Source organism: Xiphias gladius, chromosome 16, assembly GCF_016859285.1.
Source record: "Xiphias gladius isolate SHS-SW01 ecotype Sanya breed wild chromosome 16, ASM1685928v1, whole genome shotgun sequence".
NCBI lineage: Eukaryota > Metazoa > Chordata > Actinopteri > Istiophoriformes > Xiphiidae > Xiphias > Xiphias gladius.
The window spans coordinates 18706486-18728073 of record NC_053415.1 but is presented as its reverse complement, the minus strand read 5'-3'; the positions used below and the strand labels follow the sequence as shown (position 1 = coordinate 18728073).

The following is a 21588-nucleotide window of genomic DNA, read 5'->3' as shown; positions in this document are numbered from 1 at the left end:
TCAGCAGTGTCAACAGCTACATTAGACTGATTTGTTGTTACTTGACTAAATGAGTTTTTGAGTGTGTTTGGTGTGCGAGTGATTGCTTGAGTGATTTAGCTGATGAATGAATGAATGTGCATCAGTGAACCAGCTTATAGGGTTTATGTGTGACCTCTCGACTCATGGCGGAGGTAAGTAAATGTGGCAAATACAGCTTGTGAGACTAAGATTGTGTGAGTAAGCACTGCACACACTGCAAGACGCCAGTCCCTCTCTGAGCAAAGATAATAGGTGTGTTTGTGTCTCTGGCGGTGCTTATGTGCGTCACATGCTTTCTCTCTCCATGCCCAGTCTGGGTGCCAAGAGAGGGGCTTAAACCTGCGTCTGGAGATGGGAGCTGTGGAGATCCCAGGGAGCGGATGCTTGGCACCGTGAAATAGGATTTGGGAAGGACCAAAGCAATGAAGCGGGAGGGAGAAGAGCAACTGCCAAGTCCTCTCTACGGATTTGGTGCCCCCCTCCTCACCCCGTAAACATATTCAGTCTGTGCACACGCACACACACACATGTGCAGATATGAGGGAGAGAAAGAGAAGAGGGGGGTTGTGAATGGAAAGGGAGAGAAAAGAAAAGCAGAGAGGGGAGTATAATAAGAAGAACAGTGTTTGGAGCAATAACACAGTTCAGTCAGAGAGACAGTGACCTGAACATGTGTTCCTCACTGTAACCAACTCATACAACTCACTAATCCTGCCATGGCTTTACCAGGTGCTTCCTGCCTGAGTATGTGTTTGTGTGTATGCATGCCTGTATAGGCTATGACATGTGTGCTCATGTCTGTGCTTGGTTTTCCCGCGTGCACACTGGGTAGATCATCTTCTATAAGTGACGGAGGTTGACAAGGAACAGAGAGAAACAGGAGGGAGGAGTGGGAAAACAAAGGGGCAGGGCTACTCACATGGCTGTCAAAGGAGGTGATTGATTTTTCCGCCCCCTGTTATCAAGACCAGCAGCCGCAAGGACCCCTAATACTCCCCTGTCTGACACACACACACTATCATCAGCTCAATGTGCAGAAAATAGGCCTATCAAGTATCATCTGCCTCTCTCTATCTCTCTCTCTTTCACTCACGTGGTCATAGCAAATATCTAATCAGCATAGTTGGCTGTCTGTGCATGGAGCAGAGAGAAGAAGAAGAAAGGGAAAAACATAGTTGGCTCGATTTGCCCGTAGCTGACAGAGCACAAGAAAGGGAAAACAAAACAGTTACGAAACCAAGCATAGATGATTGAGGGGTGAGATGATTCAGGAGAGCAAGATGATGTATTTGAATGGATGCTTCTAGGCATTTCCGTTTCATCTCACATGTCTCTGTTTATCTCAGGCTGTGCTAAAGTCTGATCTGAGAAGAACATCAAGCACCAAAGTCGATAGTATTCCTCTAGTATTCAGCTCAATCTTTGTAAATGTTGTTCACAGTAGTAAAATAAATGCAGTGGAAGTGCGGTGCCAAAAGTTTCAAGGAAAAACAGTGGAACACCTGCATCCCTCTCTTCCTCACGTTTCCTGTTTGTCTCTCTGCCTTCACCTCTCTTTCCTTTTCTTGCCTCTTGTACCATGTGCTTTCCAACCCCCTCTTGAATGATTTCTTCTTTTTTTTTTTTTTTTTTTCAATTTTCTACAAAAGGACTTGTGCAATTTTGCCATTACTCATATTATTGCTGGTGGCTGCAAACCGAGTCTTGGCGCCATTCCTCAGGGGTAATTGGAAACTGCAGGTGTGAGAGGGCACATTAGCATACACAAGCCTTGCCCAGCACACTGCTTCAGCCCCTAATGGCAGCATGAAAAATACATCTATTACGCCAATGCCGAAGAGACGGATGTGCACTGTAGTTACACCACTGAGACCAGTCATAAAAATGTGATATCCAGCGGTGTTAGGGAGCTCTGCACTCTTTTCCCAAAGTGTGTCTGTCTGTGTGTGTACCTGACACGCAGAAAGAGAGAGGAGAGCCAGGCAAAGGAATACTGAGCATCCGATACTGTGTTAATATAAAAAAAATAAAGTAAAACATGTATCAAGTGGATCACTGTATTTGCCTAACTCAGAACAGAAGAACAAATATTTGATGGGTTTCAGGTCAGGTCACTTTGAAGACACGTTTTTATGTGCTGTACACTGTCAAAAAGAATATTTCTTACATATAATCATTTCATTGCACACTCATTCTCTGGCCTAGTTAGCATTTTTAGCTACTGTTTTTTTTTTATCGACAGAAATTATAAGAGAAATTATCAACCCCATTGCAGCTCTGACCATAACGTGCGCTTACCTGCCTGTGGCTGAACACATAACCAGTAACCAATGAAGGGAATCAGACCAGAGAGAACTCTGAATGATATTTTAGCATTTTTGAGTTAACATGATGAAAATGGACCAGCAGAACACATTAGAGGCTTACTTTATCAATTCATGGTGGGAAAAGATTAAAAGTAGTCACTGAAAACCGTTCTTGATACTAAGCTCAAAATATTTGCATTACATATTTAAAATGGCTAAATTACATCTCTAGAGATGTATCTTTGAATATAATTGAATTTAAGGAAAATTGCCATCAGTCTTATATTTAGCAGATGTTCCACAATATGAAGGTAAGAGGAAAGAAGACAATTCAGTTCACAGCTGTTCATTATGTTGAATGGGATTTTTGGTATTAAAAAAAACAAGTGCTGTATTTATTATAGTTGTTTATTTTTTTTGGTACTTCTAAAGCTGAATTTATTATTAGTTCACTATGTGAGTTTTACACAAACAGTAACTGGGCCACGCATGCTCTCCGAAGCCTGAAGGACATGTCAAAAGTTTGGACACATGATCGGTGAATTATTTACAATCCCACGCACGAGTCAGTTTTTCAGTTACCGCAGGACTTCAGCTCTAACATGAAAATAAAAAAGTAACTGACTTTACTTAAGTCTGGTGCTATTATCAGTTATGTTTACTTTCAAGATCAGATTCGATAGCTTCAATAAAAAAAAAAATATATATATCCTTTTTATAGTTACAGACAAAACATTATTTGAAAATTCTGTACCTTTTTTTAACATACATAACACATTATCCCATTTTATGTCTATTTCACCACAAGCAGATATAAATGATCCAAATCTCACTAATTTCTGATCACTTCAGTCAACACATCGTTTCCGCCGAAACACACAGAAATGGACAGCAATACTGTAGGACATCTATGAGCTTGACTCCTTTGAATATTGTGTGTTGAGAAATTATGATGGCTCTGATAGATTACTGCTGGGGTCAATATAATCACTGATACCAGATACCTCATGAACGTGTAGCCCAGTAGGGCGGAATCCGAAAGTGGACTTGTTTATTTGATAAGAAAAACACAAAAAGAAAAATTTAAAGCAGAGCGACCAATTTCTTCCTTGGTGAAATAATAACCCATTTAGACCCCCCATAGAGTGTGCATAGGGTATGCAAGTCTATGTGTTATTACCATAGCCCCCCACACACACACACATACACACACACACACACAGACTTGCAGGGTCTCTCTTTGTCCTGTCTGCAGTTTTTCCTGTGTATAGAGCGGTGTTGAAACAGCTTGTTAAACAATGACATCCACTGACTCCCAGACCCCCTGCTGAACACATCTCCCTGCAGTAAGGGCTTCATGGAAGCGAAACAGACATCACTCCACTTCTTCAGAAAGGCTGTAGTTACTTCACAGTGACAGACCTGGACTACCTCGCAGAGCATGCATGTGCACAGTGAATATACAGAGGGATAAATAAACACAGTTCACAGGCTAAAACATGTCATTAAAAGAAAAAGAGAATAGCAGAGAAAAGCATTTCAAAAAAGGTCTGACCCACCCCTTCCTGTGTAAGTGTGAACTTGAAACCCACCATGGCTTTCATACTTTCCTTTATATTAAAAAATGAACAAGCCTTTGCATGCAGGTACCTGCCTGCAGGAAAACAGAAAATTACGCAACTAGAATCCAGACTTTGCCTAAAAATTAAAATGGCATTACCATGATCATTCTAAATTCTTTGATAAATGCATCTTTTCAGGAGAACACTTATCTATTACCCAAATGCATCAGTTGTTCTGATCCCTATGGTTAGCAAATGGATTCAGTGCCCAATGACAAAGAAGTGTTTCTGCTGCATAGCAATACATATTTATATTTATATATGTATATACCATATATTTTATTGTTTATATATTGTATATATTATCTTGTTTTAAATGTAATACTTTTTTTTTCATCATAAATGATAATATCAGCTTGAGAATTTGGGTGAAACGTTGAATCTTTGAAAAATGTACATGAATTTCAGAATCTCTTAGTATTTGGTTTTTTCCCCCCTTTTGCTTAATGACAGCACGCAGTTGAGCTGACATGGACTCCACAAGTTTGGACAAAACCTGATGATCCATGTTATCCCAGGTTGATTTGACCATGTTCCAACGAGCTTCTTGTGATGTCACAGAGTGCTTTGCTTTCTCAGTCTTTGGGTGCCCCCATAAATCTTCAATGGGGTTGAGGGTCGAATGACTGTGGAGGAAAGTCCATGACAGTCAGGACACCTTGGTCTTCTTTGGTCTTGGTCAAGTAGTTCTTGCAAAGCTTTGAGATGCATTTAGGGTCATTATCCTGGCGCAGTATGAATCCTTCTCTACAAAGACGCAAACCAGTGAGTAGTACTTCTCCTTGGTCGGGTTATTGTCACAACTGGTGTAAACAGGGTAACAAAAAAACACAGGATAGGACCCAAATGCAGACGCCGAGGCAGAGCTATTGCAGTTCTGGGTTTTATTCACAACAAAGAGGAACAAAGGGCTTATGGGATGGTGAAGCAGGCAAAAGTCAAAACCGAGAGAGAGAGCAGTCCAAACAGGCAAACACGTCCAGCAAGGCATGGGTCCAAAATCCAGGGAACAGACAAGAGGGTCAAAATCCAGTCAAGACAGGCAAAACAGAAGGAACCAGGGCAAGACAGTAACTAAACTTAATGTTCTGGCAACTGAAAAGGGGGGAGACAAGGCTATAAATACACAGAAGACTAATTAACTAATGACGCACAGGTGACACAGAAAAATGGCGGGAGAAACACAAAGGCAGGAAGTAAAACAACAACACGCGAGGTAAGTAATTTGAAATATTAAACAGGAAATAACCACACAGAGTCCGGCAGGAAGTCACAAAGAGGGGAAGATCATGACAGGTATAGTCAATTCGGCGCAGGTGTCCAACTCGAGAGTAGGCAAAACACCCCCAGACTCAAATATTCCCACCACGTTTCACTGTCGGCTTGATACACTGTGGTATCATTCTCACTCCCGTTCGTCTCCGTACATACGCCCTTCTGTTATTGCCATAAATCTCAAACTTGGATTCATAAGTAAATAAGACTTCGTTCCAGTCATCCACTGTGAAGTGCAGGTATTTCTCTGCCCACCCCAAGCGTTCGTCCTTGTCTGAGACCACTACAAAAAAGCCTTTCTTTTGAAAGCACTTTTGCTGATTGGAGTCTCGCGTTCTTTGTTTAGCAAATTCTATATCTGTGATGAAGTTGCTTTTCCATCTCTCAGGGAACTAAGCTTGATGTATTGATCTTCTGATGGTGCGGTCACTTTTGGTCTGCCTGATCGTATTTTGGATACAACTGATCCAGTTGCTACAAAGCCTTTCAGAATTCCATGCCCTGCCCCCCTTAGAAACCTTTAGTCTTGCCACGATTTGACGATGAGAGAGCCGCTCTCTGCTTAGAATAACAGTTTGACTTCTGATACTCACCTAGTTCTGATGCCATTTTTCTCACCATCACAATGCTACTCAGTGAGCAATGATCAGTTGGAAACTTGAGGCCCGGCCTTATTTATGACAGGTGAACACTGGCTGCAAGTTGAGTTACTTGAACGAGCCTGTGATGAGTAGATGAAATCCACACGAGCATCATCTGAACACACGCTTCAGTGGAAGGGATACAACGCAAGGAAATCTGAACTTTTGAACAAAGGACTGGCTGAGGTCTGATTCTGAAACTATAATAATCATTTATAATTATAATAAAAAGAGACCATCTGATCCAAGTGAGGGCCACTGTAATTCATTGGGGACACTGTAATTTAGCTGACATCTGCTAATGCCTTGAGTTTGTTAGTGGATGTATTGCAAGATTTAAAAAAAAAAAAAAATGCTATCAAGAATTTAATTCTAATTTTCATTTTTTTTAAAACACAAAAGACATCACAAACAGAAAGAGAGAATTTTTTTTTTCTTTTAATTACTGCAACATACTATAAATGAAAATAGCTGGCCTGGCGTGTCTTCCCACTGCTGCTGTTACTGACGAGATATGTAAGAACCTTTATAATTTTTTCATCTCAATGCAGATTATAGGTTCTTCCCACAGATTTTGTCTCTCTGGTTTCCTAATACATTCACTCCTCGTTGTTTGCATCACACACATAACCAGATCTCTGTTACATATTTGGAACGGTTGCTATGCGTATAAGCGCAGCAGTGGCATAGCACAAAAATCCTGGCCTTATCCTTATGCAGCCTCAGTGGCAGACTCATATGTCTGTACAAATAACCGAATCAACAAGTAAACACGTACCATATCTGTAGTGGTTATCGGGGTTATCAGGGTAATCAGTAATGTTTATAATAAATTTTAAAAAGTCTGTGCAATCTGACATCTGAGCATATTTCAGCCTCCTTTTCACAATATACTGTAATTCAAGTGTTAGGCTTTCACTTTGAGGTTTTAGAACATTTATTTTTGTCATAGTTTTTTGGTCTTCATTTTACCCTGATTGTCAGACAAAGGTGGATAGCCAAAGGCATATTTCTTACTTACTCTGCTCTGTATACTGAGAAAGGATTACTATGTTACTGTATTTCATAATAAAAACAACTGAATAAAGCTTCACGGGAATCATGTTTAATTTGCAGAATTAAGGTGAAAAAGTTGCCAACAGGTGCTAGCTCAGTTGACAGATGCATGTAGAAGTAGCATAATAAAACATTAGAAAGGTAAAGGCACAATCCAAAATATATACAAGAAAGTTAGCCCCAGTATTAAAGCAGAAATCATAAGATTAGAACCAGCTGTCATGCTCAAGGTGATTAACTGTTCTTAATACGACGAGTAATGTTCAATAATAACTCATAAAAACATCATCAGGAACAGATGGAGGTGTCAGGAAATAACAGCTAATAAAATATCAGCTGTGCCAGCTGACTTCACCAATTAGGGTGATTATGTTACAGTTTTATGGTGTTTTTAAGATAGGATATCTATATATATATATCTATCTATATATATATATATATATATATCTAGAGAGAGAGAGAGAGATCTATATATATCTATATATATCTATATTATATGTATACACACACACACACAGAACTATGTTCCACTGTGCAACAGTGTCTCGACATGTTTTCAAACCTTACAGCTAATACACCAGATGTTGTAAATGCAACGTGGCAGGCAGGTGGGCTATAGAAGGTGTCACTAAGGTTTGATAGTCTTGGAAAAGTCCAAAGGCTGGTAGTTGGGAGTCAGATGAGATATGAGAGACGTAAGAGAAGTATGAGAGAAAATTATAGTACTTGTGAGGTGCTGCTTTGTGTCTGCATTTATTGGAAACTACAGTTAAATGGTGGAACTGTAGACACGAAAAAATAGTGTCAGACAGAGTTTTTGTAGTCTAGTATTTGTTTTCTTTACAAATGTGTATGTGCTAAGGGTTAAATGTCTGTGTGTGCATGTGTTTTCTTTGCAGGAGGTCAGGATACTTGTGTGCTGACTGACTGTGAAGGATTATTATGGGATTAGGGGTGTCTCGGTTACCACTGTGAGATGATAATCACAGTGGCCGTCCTCTGATCTCTACGGGGATATGAGCGTCAATCAAACAGGGGACACTCAGAGACGAGGGAGAAGACTGCTGTGAACGTGAACACGTGTGGTGTTTTCTACTGGGCATTACATGTTTGGCTCATGTGCGGATGTTTTGCGTGAATCGGGCTTAAGGCAAAAGAAAAAGGAGTTAGTGTTTTTTTTTCGTCTTGCCAGCAGATGAGTGAATTTATGTTTTATGGAAATAAAATATGGCCCCCACCTCCCTCCCTGCCTCCAGATGGTCCCTGTGGAGAGAGGGTTATTATCTGGCCCATCTCAGCCAGGGAACTTGAGAGTGTTGATGTTGGGTGGGCAGTGCGGTGCCACGCCAAGCCTCCTGTCCCCAGGAGCCTGAATACGATCCCCTTTACCTGCCCCTTGTCTCTGGTCCTCTTCCTCCCTCCTCCACTCCACCACCGGCTAGGCTTACTGCAACTCCCCTCTCCCTCCCCCTCCCCCCTGTCTCGGCCCAGGGATAGACTTTCTTCCACCTGACAAGGTTTGGCCTGGATTACTGGAATACCTGGACAGGTAAGTCTTCTCAGGAAGGTGTCAAGTGCGTGTATGTGAGTATGTGAGGCAGAGAAGGACAGAGGGAAAGGAGGAGAGAAAATAAAGACAGGGTCATTTGTAATGTTTAGCAACCTATCGGGAGCAAAACAGCAAATAGGCACAACACGGTTGTTGGGAACTTGGCAGGGCATTGTGTTCCACAGTCCTCTTTGGAACAGAATGCCATGAATAAATAACCAGGGGTCACAAGCTCTGTTAATAAAGTCTTCCTCGTTTTGATTTTCAATCTTCTCTCCCTCCTTTCTCTCCCCCTCTCTCTTCATCATTCTCGTCTCGCCAACCAATTAGGCCAGGTCTTCGGTTTCCCTGCCATGTGTGATATGAGTTTATCAGAGCTGCCTGTCAGGCTGCAGGGGTCAGGGAACGGTGTTGCCATAAGAGAGAAGCAGAAGGATAAGAACTAAAAGAGATCCTAGCTGAATCATTATGTTTTTAAGCTCAGGGACGCTGGTAGAAGGCTCAGCAGAGACTTGGATTTATTATGTGACTACTAAATGATATTACAGCTATTGCCTGTATGTAATTGTTTCATTATTTCTACTACCATAGCAGTAAAAGAAGTACTTCTATACCTACTATTTAATTCAAAACTTAACTGAATAAAGTCAAAGGTCATTTCATGCTTGCTTGATGCGACACTAAATAAAAACACTTCCACAGGTTTTCAAAGAAAAGTGTTCTGCTGAGTACTTTTTACATGAACTGAAAAGTTCAATGTTTTGTATCTCTTTAATGATTTTCATCTTAACTGATTTTTATAATTTTTTTATTTATTTATTATATCTTTCTCAAGCACTCGGTGGATCAATACTCAGGTGGTAGAGTAGGTCGTCCAGTAAGTGGAAGTCGGTGGTTCGATCCCTGGCTCCTCTAGTCCGCATGTCGAAGTGTCCTTGGCCAAGATACTGAACCCCAAATTGCCCCAGATGTGTCATCGGTGCATGTGAGTGTGTGCGTGTGTAGAAAGTGCTGTAAATATATATTTTAAAAAAGCGCTGTGTGAATGTGTGTGTGAATGGGTGAATGTGGCAGTAGTGTAAAGTGCTTTGAGTGGTTGATAAGACTGGAAAGGAGCTATATAAGTGCAGTCAACTTACCACTCTGTGCTGAAATGTGGCACAAAACATGGAACGTACAGCAAATAAAGTCTGTCTTGATTTGATCTTTTCCAATCTTATTTTCACTAGGATTATCAAATGAGAGACAAAGACTCTGATCTGAATCTGATCATCACTTGAACTTCACTTTTTGTTTTAATTCATTTTATTCTCTAATCTCACAAATATTTATGAAGGGACACCTGAAAGGTTGGCCTTTCTGAATTAATTCAAAATAGTTATAAATTCAAATATTTCTTTCTCCCTTGGAACATATTTTACTTTTTTTATTCAAATATTTTGTTTGCCATGGAGTTCATGTAATCACTGATGGCATTAAACATACTGAGCAGCTCTTTAAATGCATGTGGGAATTACACAATGTCTTAAATTATCTGTTTTAAATGCGTGGCCTCTTTATTAAAAACTGAGTTAGTTACTCATAATCCTACATTTTTTATAATTCTGTTCCTTAGTGTACAAGGACAGAAACAAGCACTTGCCCTTGAGCTCGGAACATCTTTAACCTAAACCAGATTTGAGCTGCATCCGAAAAACTAAAGAACCTCTTTCTTCTGAAGCCTTTATTTTTGAGTGGAATAAAACAAGATTCTGCAATGTAGAAAGTGTTTGTATGAGCACATGTAACAGTGTTACTGCCATGCAACGGCCATTTGAAATGTGTTATATTGTGCAGCATTTCCTATGATATTACCATTTGTTCTAAAAGGTTCATTCGTTCTGTCTCATTTAAAATGACCTTCACTTGTGTGAGATTTCTACATATTAACTTTACATCTCTGTTTCTATTTTCTACGATTTCCAGTCCTGCAGCAGATCACAAAGACACACTGCGATGCATTCAAAAGAGGGCAGTCTAACCACACATGCAGAGTTTGCTTGACGCTTTCCCTATTTCTTCATCTATCTGTCACATAAACTGTCACAGTTTCTAAACACCACATGTACTTCTATTTTTGAATCTACAAATTGTTTTTTGTTTCAAACTGATAATCTAGTCAGTGGTAAAAGCGCTGGGAAAAAAAATTAAGTATGACTAATATAATTTCCGCAGACATTTCAGCAGTCAGATTGAAAAACCCCTTGCGGTCAAGCTATGAGGAAAAAGCTGCACCTGGTAATTGCTCCAACACCCACTGACCCCTGTGCAATGTGCATCGCCATACCCTTTGACTACGTGCAAGAAAATTGCTCCATAGTTAGCGCATTATTGTTTCAGTGATCGCAGAGAGGTTGCTTTTGCCTGGCCCTGGGTGGCATCATTAACACAGTCTGGAGTAACACATTTAAATCAGATGGCATTGTCACAGGTGTAACTACTGCTGTTCATGCATGTGATTAATGTCCCCTTTTTTCATTAATTTCCTACATCGGCTGAGAAGCCCTCGAATTTGTGATTAATGAACCTGCAGCCTAATATAATATAAGGGTGGTTTTGTACATATTTTGTGTGTGTATGTGCATGTGTTCGCATGTGTATTCTCTCCATGACTGCTACAAGTGCGCAGCATCCTTCAAATCTCAGTTCAATAAATGGTCACAGCCAAAGGTCAGGCTAGAGGGAATTACACACATGTGGACTCTCCACTTCTTAAAAGCAGAATTTGGCACGACATGGAGTGGGCAATCCTAGAATGTAAAGTTAGTGGGAGGCTGATCCATTAATCCACATACACTGATGCAGCTCTGGTCCCATGGGTCTAAGCTTCTATCTCTGCCCGAGGGCTGGGAAGGGTGTGACCAAGATGCTGCAAACCAGAGCCTCACACTCTTCCAGTGTTCCTAGAACTGAAGGGGGAAAAGTGTACAGCTTGGTTACTCACTGTTGACCTTATGATGTCTAAGTCAATATTCTCTCTCGTTTTTCCGCCCAGGCTCCTTCCCTCTACGCCCCACCTTCCCCATATCCCCGGTGGTGACAGAGACAGAGGACACAGGGGTCTGTAATTAGCTGGTTGACCTGGGGGTTGGGTTGTGTGACCCCGGCAGCCGTGAAGCGTAGATCTAGCCTGATCAGATGAGCAGTTCTGAGGGATCAGTGGTTGAAAGACAGCCGCCTCTGCACCTCAGCCAACCCGGTCACATTAGCCAGCGCGGCCGAGACGCGGGCACAGTTACAGGAGCCCAGCTGCCGAGCCCAAACAGAGTCACAAACACCTGTCTGGGTAGAGTACAAACATACAGACATGCTTTTCAACATCCACAGACACTGATGCGGCTGCAAAACACAGTACCTGCTACTACTCAAGTAAAGGAAAGGAGGAGGAGGAGGGGGGCTGAGGGGTAACCTGACCCAGGTAGGGGAAGGATAGGGGAGGGAGGGGATGGGAGGCAAGGGAGGAGCAGTGCTGGCCCTTGGTCAAGTGCCTTGTATTCCACAAACAGATCGCATCCAGTTACACTCTACCTGAGAAGCTGAGCCTGAGGAGAGGATTCAAAGAACAGCGTGTGGACCTCCCTCCCTCCCATGCACCTTCTTTGGCTAATAGAGATTTCACTCTTAGAAAATACATTCAGATTTTTCTCTGAGCATGTATCCAGGCATTAAGTGACAATCATGATCACTTCATGTGTAATTGTGTTCTTTTTTTCCCTTTTCCCCAGCTTCAGAGATATTAAAGGCATTGCCGTCACAGAGATACCTACGAACAGGTTGATCATTGGTAAATGTAGCTCAGCTGTCTCTGCTGCCTTCACTACTCACTACACTAATTAAAAGCAGTGAGATGGGAGAAAGGGAGAGAGTGTCATCAAGGACACGCTGGGAGATGTTCACCTGAGACGGCACAGTCTCACTGACGCTCCGGGCACATCAGTATGACCTGATCGCCGGCGCTGTTTGAAGCTATGACAGAGAAAAAGAGAGACAAAAGTGTCTGGATCTGAAACTGTTGCCCTTGGGGGAATAAAGAGAGAGAGAAGAAATAGAGAGGAGAGAGCACATGAAAAGAGAGTGAGGAGATGATGAAGGGTAAAGAACATGGTAGATTTGGTAGATGTAGAGGAAAAGAAGCAAAGAGTACAGCAAGAAAGAGCAAAAGGGAGAGTGTCCTCTACCTTGTCTGTGTGAAAGTTGAGGCCTCCTCTTTAGGATACTTATTTAGTCTCACTTTCCATTGCTCGGCGCTCATTCATTTCTACCTCTTTACCTCTCTCAAGTCATCATGTTTACACAAGCTGTTACTGCCATTTCCCTGTTGTCTAACCCTCTGCTGTTTTTCTTCCTTCTTTCCCCTCTTTCTTTGTCTTTTTCCTGCTGGTTGGAAATCTGCAAGGCTTGCTCATCGGCGCCAGCCTCTGTTAATCCCCTCCCAAAGCACCTTAGCAACGCTAGGAATTTAGAGATGCTAAAAAAAAAAAAAAACACGACGACAATGACAACAACTGTTCTTAACACTGGGCTCATATTGGCAAGTGTGGCCACATCTTGAGATGTGTGTGTGTTTTCCATAAGTAGTTCAGAACAATCTGGAAGGGTGTGATAACCAAGGATCTCTCAAGAGTGCATGTGTGTGTGTGTGTGTGTGCATATGTGTGCGCCTGAATAAGTGTGCACAGAGTGGGAGTGTATGTTTATGTGATATAGTTCCTATAACACCAGCAACCTGGTAATCACAGCTTGTAGTCACCTGAGAAGCTCATTATCTAGTCTCTGTACATGTTCTGTCTGTGTCTGTTCACCGAGTCTATACCTCAGCACACACCACACACTGCTGGACTTGAGTCTCACAAGTGTTCCTCTGTGTGTTTGGGCTGCACACACCTGAACGAGTCAATGATAGACCGAGAGGCTAAGTGAGTGAACCAAAATATAAATTATCACAGAAAGGGGTGAAACAATTTATTGTTATTGTGGGCCCAACTTTGATGTTAGCCAAATGCATTGGGGGAGGGAAAAAAACAAACAAACAATACAGCAAGGTTATATCACTCAAACAATTATGCTGTCAGTAATTTTTCATTTGTTGGCTTTGCAGTTCTTGCGCATCAACACAGATCATCCCCCCACCTCTCTCCTTCTCTACCCAAAATCAATTACTTAAGGGCAATGGTAAAATAATTGAGGGCACATTTAGGCCTTGAAATTAATACATAGTTTAAATGTTAAAACTTTTCTATAACTTCTCACTTTGAAATATTCATTTACCTCTCAAATTGAACATGAAAAAAAAAATGATGGAAAGGACAATATTTTATTCTTGGGCAGCAATAAGATGCAGGAGTTTATTTAATATGTAGTCTCTTTTTTCAGCAAAAGCTGTTTAAGACTACAGACAAACAGACAGACCGTAGAATGTAATTGTTGAGTGCGTTACAAGGACTTGTCTCACAGGATGACATTTAATCCATCACAAAAAACTGTACTAATAGTTTCACTTTTGAAAATAATAGAAAAATAGAAATATACATGACATGTAGACCCATGCACAGGAAGGAAGTTAATTAGAATTTAAGAACACATCCAAATAGTAAATGTTTATTTCATTGCTCATTCTTTTGATGAAAGACAATCTGCCAGAAGTTTGTGTTTAAATGAAAATCACCTGTTTCATACTGTTTCCACACTGTCTCAGGCCTCTGGGCAATGATGATCTGGTTCTTTTGCCAGATCTGTAAACGTTTCCTACTGGGCTGGTCAAACAGCACATTAAATACACTCAGGGCTGTAGAAATATTCATTACAGGCATTTTGACGGATTTTACAAATCTGAAAATGCAGCCGGTTCATGGAAAACATGCCAACTGAGGGGCTAAGAGTATTAAGACAGTAAAGCTGGCTCCAGTGAAATGGAATGGAGAAGGAGAGCTGCTGCAGACGCTGGTGTTTTTTTGTAGATTTTTTTGTTGTTGTTGTTTTATTTCTTGTTTGTACGTGTTTTAGCTGTTGTTGCGAAGATGGGTGAAATATAAAGCTGGTGTTTTTTTTTCTTTTACATTCGATCTTCAGGTAAGTCACATAAGAAAAGAAAATACACATGCTCTGAAATCTGACACCGTACTTAGATACTAAACATAGGGTAATAATAATAATAATAATAAAAAATATTAAGGAGTTTAGAGTTAGAAGCATTATAGGGAAAAGAGTGAATGGAGGAAATTTAGGGCTCTGTTGCTGACATTTTCCAAAAGGTCTTTTTGTCCACAGCACCTATCTGCTTGTCGTAATGATGGCCTGCCAGCAGATGAGACAAGGTGCTATCTGTAAATCACAGTGCCCCCACAGTGATCCATATCCACTGGTGAACACTTTGCTGGAAGAGACAGACAGAGAAAGAGGGAGATGGACAAAGACAGGATGCTGATTTGTAAGGATATCAAATGTCAAAAGTCAATAAATAAAGACATAGCAGAGCAGAATCTACAGAACCCTGTAGTTTCATATTTAGGGCTATAGTATAACATATACATGCTGCGCACAATTTGTACACATACATATTCATAAATGGAAAAGAGACGCACGCACACACGAGTACACGCAGTACAATCAGCTGAATGCATAATAGCCAGTATGTTATCAATTCAATTACAAATAAAATATATCCCATACCTTAAACAGTCTGACAACTGACAACAATCTAATGGCTCTGGAGACAAATTGAGTAGGGTTATAATCATTAACAACAATTTATCTGTATTGCTTGGACATATTGCTGTGACATACACATCCCTCACTTGTTCCGATCTGACCTATCTAAACGACCCCGTTTGTTGATCACTTGACCCTGCCGAGTTCAAAGGTCAGCCGGTTCAAACAGCTATCAGGGTGCTGCAGGTTGCAGCCGGCACCATAAAACTGCTGTTGCTTATCTGAACTCTTTGACCCCTCATTAACCCCATCTCTGCTGTTTTGAGAATTATCACCTGCCACAGAGGAGCAGAAATCCTTTGCAGCATCTGGTGGGTTTGCATGTGTGTGAGGCAGTGATAGAGAAACCCTGCAGGTGTTTTGTACACAACACTTTATTGAGTGAACTGTCAATCAAACAGTGAGCTAGGTGTGGTGTGTATAAGAATAAGACCAAGAGAGGTCGGAGATACATCATCTGAGAACCACGAATGGCTGTAAAAAAAAAGTGTGAGTCTATCTTTATTATATTAAACAGATATTTCACTGGATAAGTGAAAACTTTGACCTGCTGGTGGCACTAGAGGAAAAAAATCAGGCGATCGCTAGCGTCATTAGGATTTGCACTCTGGGGACCACGAATTTCATGGCAACACATGTAATCTTTTTGGAGATCTTTTTGGAGATCTTGGACCAAAGTGGTGGACCGACCGACCAACCAACGTTGCCTGCCCTAGAGCCACGCTGCTAGCATGGCTAAAAGCTGGTTGAGAAAAAAAAACAAAAACAAAAAAACTTTGCTGCTCTGGTTCTGCTCTGTGTATATTAAGTGAGGAACAGGAAGCCACTTAGCACATTTTCATTAACATTTTATTCTAGACTTCCCCTTTTGCTCCAGGGCACCTGTATTAGTCCAACCTATGCTTTCAAACAACCCTAAGTTTGTTTGTCTCCTAGACTCCATGAAAGAAACACTTTGTGAAACCACTTATGTTGAAAGAGATGGAAAAAAGAACAAACTAGCAGTGAGTACTGTGCTACAGATCCTTCCTTTGAGTACACAAACAGGGGGACTGTAGAGGATACTTGAAACTTATCATGTGACCCTTCCTTGTTGTTCTGTTTGTCTGAGATGTTTGGGACATCGGTATCAAAGTGTTTGTCTGATCTGAAAAAAAGAAAAAAAAAAAAAAGGCATACAGAGACCCTAAGAAAATGTGGTTTAACTTTAAATGAGCCAGGCTCTTGTGATTATTCATTTGATTTAAAGCATAGGCATTTTTTATGTCTGATTTTACGCATTTTCAAGTCCCTCATACCAGAGACTTATTAACTTCCTGCTGGATCTCATGTCCATGTGCCTGTTCCTAGCTCATGTTGTACATTTATGTTAGCCCAACAACGTAGTCTACATCAGAGTGTTAGAGTTTTCTCTACACTGGGTTCCCTAACTACTGCGGTTCATTTCCATTTCAATTGCACCTTCATTACGATACTGTGGTGGTAAATGAGAGATAAACTCTCTGTAATCATTCCAAATACTCATCCTTGGGATTAAAGGAAAATAACAGTTTATTACAACTTGGCTTTTATTTTCGTAGTTTTGTCCGACAGTTATATTGGTTGTTAAAATACTGCACTCAACAAAGTAATTTCTGAGATCTCAAAATGCTACTGTATCACTAAACAGGTCAACCACGATGAGAAAAACAACTGGTCAAACAATCAGACAGGTTTTAAATAAGCCAACATTATAGCCAACTGAACCAATGTATTTGTGGGTAAAAAATCAAATTAAACCCATAATTTCCAAAATAATCCCTCATTGCAACGGAAACTGAGTGTGCACAACTAAGGTAGGCCACAGTTGAACCGGGAAGTCAGTTTGTAACTGTGATGTGTGTTTATAATGGACAGTTTGGGTGGAAACTTCTCATTCCATCTTTGTTTTCTCTTCCAAATAAGTTTGGTTGTCGTGTGGTTTGTTTAAAACCTGTCTGATTGTCTGGCTGCTTCTGTTTCTTGCCCTGTCTGACCTATTTTTTTGGCAATGTTGCCATGTCCTGAAATCTCAGCAGTTACTTTGGTGAATACAGTGTTGGAACTGATGGACAGAGCTACAAAAAAAAATTTAAGTTGTAATAAACCCTAGCTTTCCAAGCACACGTGCTGAGCTGAAGTACTGTATGCAAAATGCTTGGTAAAGCGGATTATGAATTGAAAGATACAGAATTAATGTTACATGCAGTTGCTGACTCTTATGTAGGCTTCAATAGAATTATTAGAACCACAGAAAGGTTTGATTTAGCTGGTTATATGACATCAATCCAATACTTTTGCAGTCATAATTCTGTATCGCATCATAATAAATAAATATGCGTTTTACAATAAAACATGAAACACCTCTTTTACCAGAAAGGCTGGAAAGGAGGCCCTGACACACAGGATTAATGTGCCTGGCATCTCCTGCATAAACGGGCAGACATACTGAGTTATAACGCAACAGCTGGATGCGTGTAGAGGTGAGTGGGGTTATTCTTAAGCAGCTTGGTGTCATTCCCACAAGATTTAATCAAGGTAAACACAGTGGATCATTTGTGCACGATGACACCTCTGAAAACTAGAGGCTGCAGGTTTATTGTATATGATGAATGATAAATGATATGTCCTGCTGCCTTCAGATGGCAGGAAAATTCAATTAACTGAAGACGATGTCCACAGATCAGTATAGATTGCTTTACTGGCATTCCCGCTATACACATTTCAAATTTACATGTGATGCTAACGTCATTGCATCTACTGGATACAGAGTATATATCCAAAACTGTTTATGTTTTTTTAGCATTCTCTTTTACTTTCGGTGAATTTCCTTTAAGTATTTAGTTTGTCCTTATTGACAGAACTAACAAATTTCCGGCTGCAGCTGGGGTGGGGGGCAGTGGGGGGGTGTCGTCCAAAATGACGCTGCATCGTACGGCCAAAGAGTTGAACCTGGTTTGTCTTTTGCTGCAAAGCAACGTCATGTCATCCCGGCAAGGAGCTTTGTTGGCCAGTCACATACATGCAAGCGCGTACCTCCAAACTGGACTCCCTGGATCATATTTCACTGTCTTACCGGTACATGAAACAACACACCCCCTCCAACACAGCCACTTGCGTTGCCCTAACGCAGTGCAAATGTCTGTCTGAAAGCAGCCTAAGACCCAGTTTCCACCAAAATACCAACAACTTGCTTTGCGCTGCTTCATTTGAATGAACCACCCACTTGTTTGTACCTCTCCTCCCACCTATGTGCCATGTGCCGTCTCGGCACTAAACACAAAAATACCAAACAGATGGTAGGAGTGCTACATGTGCTAGCTGTAGTGCTGCTGTTAAAATAAAGCCTTCTCTCATCATAACGACTGTAAATGTGAAACTTTAACACAAATAGCTTCCGCCTGTGTCCTGTCTCCAACACATTAACTTTGTCCACTCCTAATTTACTTTACTAATACATTTAGCTGCTAAATTTCACTGTGTCACCTTCCTTTACCGCAGTGAAGTTGCAGGCGGGAGGTTGGGGTGGACGGTTTGGCATATAAAATACACAACTTTGACAGTGAAACCCACACAAAACATTTGAGATCGGACACAGGAGACTGCCGTTCACAACGCGTCTCCTACCAGCTGTCAACAGTGGTTTCTTTTACCCATGATCTTTACCTAATCATGACCAAGACGTTTTAGTTGCCTGAACTTAAAGCTGCATTAATATATGTTTTGGCCACTTGGGGGCAGTGGAACAAGCTGAAAACATAACACTGACATCTTAGCACCTTAAAAAGTTGGCAAATATTTAAGCAAAAATGTTGCCTACTGCGTGAGCGATACTTTTGAGTTTTCAGCCGCAAAATACTCCACTATGTTCACCAGCTGGTCGCAAACTTTGTCCGTCTGCTGTCAGGTGCTGAGCAGGTAGTGGGGCTGTGGGGAACTGCTTGGTCAAGTGATCGTTTTCCGGTGGTTTGTCACATCGAGTGACCCCTTCCACATTACACATAGCAATTTGATCCTTTCTTACTATAAATATGTTGATGAGTGAATCTTGAACCCTTTTTTAAGCATAGAGGTGGCTCACCAAAAAACTTTCATATGAATATATCTTTGTAACAGCCATGTGATGTGGAACTATTAACCTTTTTTTATCTGCCCGGAGCAAATATTGCAGGGAAAGTAAATTAAATATGTTCACAAAGTTCATTTAGATATATTGAATACTTTGTGTTGGCAGGGAACCGTTTATTGATATGTCTAATATATATATTAATAATCAGGCAGCAATATTTTTCTTGAAAAAATGCATTTGCTTGATTTAAGTAAAATGATTTACCCTGCTAGAAAAAGCAGGAACTGGAAGAGTTTCTTAGTCTTCACAAAGCCCCTTCACATGAGATTAAATTCATATCCACTGTATAACTTGGCCTTATTTTAACGCAGACAACATAAGGATAATAACATACATCTGAATTTTCAGCAGATTTTCCAGTTAGAGGAGGCATGGCTGAACCACAGAGGAGAAATATGGAGGGTTTAATGACATTAGGAGTTTACATTCCACGATTAGACTCTTACATGTTGGGTTATTTTAGATCCTAATACTTTTTAGACTAAATGTCTTAAAATTAAAACAAATTAAAATATATTAAATGGCATCTATAGTATTTTCCACTAGACCTATATACCTGGCAGTGTAGAGAAAGCTTTTAGATAGTGTAGAGAAACATTACGATCATTATAAAATACAATAATATTTAAAATACAAAAGGTTAAATGAATTAATAGAATGCCAATTTCTGTTTGTTTCTTTTTTTTATCATAGATTTTTAGAGGTCAGTGAAAACATCTTCAGGGCAGGGTTGTGTTGGGGGACTTTGGACTCATGACCTTAGTAAAATCCTGGCTAAAGCCCTGATTGGGAGTCTCCCCCTCCCCTTTCATTCAGTGATGGACAGTGAGGCCACTCAGTATGCTGCACCCCCACCCTCCAAACTTCCATCTTCTTCAAACTTATTCTTTCCTTTCTCCTCCTTCCTCCAAAAAAGCCCCGGTTCCCGTGGAGTGCCTGGTTTTGTGTGGTCCCAGCACTGTCCCGTTTTTTTTTTTTTTTTTATCACTCCTCTGACGGGTTACCCCGGTCTCCCTCGCACCTGCGCCGCTCCCAGGTCCCTACAGGAATGCGCTGGGGCTTGTAATCGCCTTTGTGGGGGCCATTGAGTTGTACGGCTGACTGAAACTTCCCAACCTCACAGCGCGCTGGCCGCTGAATGGGGCTCAGCGTGGGGCGGCTCTCCAAACCACAGCCGCTGCCAAATTCCTACAGTGGCGCTCCACAATCACTCCCACACAGGCCCCGATATACCGCCAGGCAGGAGGGACGGGGAGGGGGGCGGTGGGTCGGGATGTGGTGGTGGTGGTGGTGAGTGTGTGTGTGAGAGAGAGTGAGTGTGTGCTGGGCAAAGAGAGTACATTTAACTCCCAACAAGACGGCCACTTTTGGCGTTTTATCGCCACTCTGGATGGACGCGGCCCAAACATTTATTGGCCTGTTGTCGCTGTATGATTAGTTGTTAAAGTGAAACAGTGATTTTAAGTTAACAATAAACCATTTTTAAATCTATTGTGATATCTCACCTCTTGTCAGAAAGTTGCAGTGCAGATGCTATTCCAACAACGGAGGAATCTGAAAAAAAAAAAAAAAAAAAAAGTACTTGGTGAATGCGGGACAAAGTTTGAAAATAAACCAATTTCTCATAACTTTCAGTGCATTTGTGCCGCGTTTCGGTGCATTAGGTCTGTGTGCCGGCATACAGCGTGGTAGCTGTGGGTAGATAGAGCAGCACCGCAGGATTAAGAGGCAGCAAGATTGTTAAACATGTCAACGTGTAATTGCACGATAAGGCCCTTCCGAGGAATTCATTGGCCCAGTTGCTTTCTCTATTCCGCGCTAATCTCGCCCGGCACATTCGCTCTGTGCAATCTGTCTCCATAATCTTCTGTGACAGAGCGGGCGACGCGAGCAGGCTGCTTGGTAATTTTTTTTTTAGGAAAAGAGGGGGGGGGGGCTCGGAGAAAATATGCAGAGGCGTGATAAAGTGACGCTAATTATCCCCATTTAGGACAGGGAGTGCAAGGGATCGGGGCTTTGCGAGGAGCCGAGTGTGCGCCGGAGCTGATGGCCTCCTAGCACGGAATATATCGGTGGCTACAAGATAAGCGTGTCGCACGGTGGAGAGATTTATTGGCCGGTCAGCTAAACACACCCGCGCACGCACGCACGCACGCACACAAACGCGTGCGCGCACAGAGCCACGCACGCACATCCACAGCGGCGACCATCGCCGCAACGCAGC

The 21588-nt window shown here is 41.4% G+C and overlaps 1 protein-coding gene across 2 annotated transcripts in view; it reads right to left on the bottom strand.

Annotated features, from left to right (window-relative positions):
• Positions 1-13476: 13476 nt before the first annotated feature.
• Positions 13477-21588, bottom strand: part of sox1a (SRY-box transcription factor 1a) — an 85752-nt gene continuing 77640 nt past the window's right edge. For both annotated transcript variants that reach the window (XR_005709054.1, XR_005709053.1), the window contains 2 exons: positions 20870-20918; positions 13477-14882 (listed from right to left, as the gene is read on the bottom strand). The gene's annotated coding sequence lies outside the window, so the exon portion shown is untranslated. The remainder of the gene's footprint in view (positions 14883-20869; positions 20919-21588) is intronic.